This window comes from Hibiscus syriacus, unplaced genomic scaffold (assembly GCF_006381635.1).
Source record: "Hibiscus syriacus cultivar Baekdansim isolate YM2019G1 unplaced genomic scaffold, ASM638163v2 tig00111213_pilon, whole genome shotgun sequence".
In the NCBI taxonomy this organism is placed as follows: domain Eukaryota; kingdom Viridiplantae; phylum Streptophyta; class Magnoliopsida; order Malvales; family Malvaceae; genus Hibiscus; species Hibiscus syriacus.
In genome coordinates, this window is record NW_024063022.1 from 600,239 (window position 1) to 601,964 (window position 1,726).

A 1,726-nucleotide genomic window follows, 5' to 3' on the forward strand; every position below is an offset into this window, starting at 1 on the left:
TGACTGTTTTGGAAGTTTGAAAAGATTTGTGGTTTAAGTACAATATTTGTATTGTTGGGGTACTTAAATGTAATTATGCTTTTGTCAAAGCATTTGAATGGTAATAAAATTTCAATGATGGAATTATTGGTATTAAGAATCTAAGTGATGAAATGGCGAAGGATCATTTTGTATAAATTGGAAAACTTGGTTCCAATGTTAAAAGGAATTATTAAGTATTGAGTATTTGGATAGAAAATGAGTTCAAATATATTTTGAAGTTATTTTGGAATGTGTTTATGATAGTACAATACTAACATATGAAATCGTTATGAATGGTGATTTATACAGATTGTGATTGAATTGTAATCGAAGCAAATCAAATATAAAAAGGGCTTATAGTGGACAATAGTGAGGCTCATATATTTTGAAAGACATAAAGTGTCAAGGTGAGTGCAATACATGCATGAAATTGTACATGGATGTTTTATACATCATCAGGAAGACTTGCGATAAGTCGACCTTGTTTTATCAGCATGATATTATATCATATTTTTATAAACTGACATGACATTGATATGTCAGAGTATGAAATTATAATGCATTGATTTTGTAAAATGTGATATTTTACCATGAATGTTATTTCGGGTATGAAATGCCCCATTGTTAAATATTGATAATATACTTTGCTATGGATGGATCAAATAAAATAGACTGTTCGCCCAAGTAAGTCATTGAGGGACAGGGTATAGTTGGCATGCCATAGAGTTCAGCAGCAGGCTGTATATTCGGGAATACACTAAAGGATACCTAGTGTATATGGTGGGCACGACCTTATGTGTCATATTCGGGACTGTACTTAAGGATACCTAGTACAGATGGTGGACATGACCTTATGTGTCATACTCAGGATTGCATTACGGTACATATATTTTGACTCGTGTACCAAGTCCCTCAGTGTTTTATATTGGGCTATTGTCTATGGTTTTATATATTATTGGTTAATAAATGGTAAGCATGAAATTAAGCTTACGAGCTTAAGAAATTAATGGCAAGTATATTGGTAAGGAATTTTATATTCAGTGATATTATTTTTTGATCATGGTAAAATATTGAATATGTTGATAATATGATTTTAAGGTATTTGGTTTTTATAATAAAATTATGCATGAATTGTATTGCACTGTAAAATGTTTTAATTACCTCACTAAGTTTATACTTAGCGTGTGATGATTTTCACGCGTAGGTAAAAAGCAAAGAATAAGAATAAAGAGTTCAAAGTGACATCAAGCATCGAGAGGTATATTTCAATATCAGTAAGATATCCTACGATGGAATTTGATTTTAGATAGTGGCATGTAATTTGAAAATGTTCAATTTATTTGTTGAATAAATTTTGGAAATTTTTATAGTGATGAAAGGTTAATTTTTATGAATTTATATTTATTTTCGGAAGTTACTGTAATAGTAACCACGGTTTTAAGCAAAATTTTCCAGAATGATTTCGAGGTACCGATTCCCCTTAACAGGGAACCAATTCCCCTACTGGTCATCAGCACTATTCATAACTGTTCGCGGATATTGTTCACTATTCATAAAAAAAATTGAATTAAATTGGGTACAACGAAACATGATTTATATGATATGAATTTTTATAATATCATTTATCATTTTAAGAAAATAAATTTTAAATGTCTTTCGAATTGTAAAATGGTTTTTAAAAATTCGGGTGACATCTATAATCTGT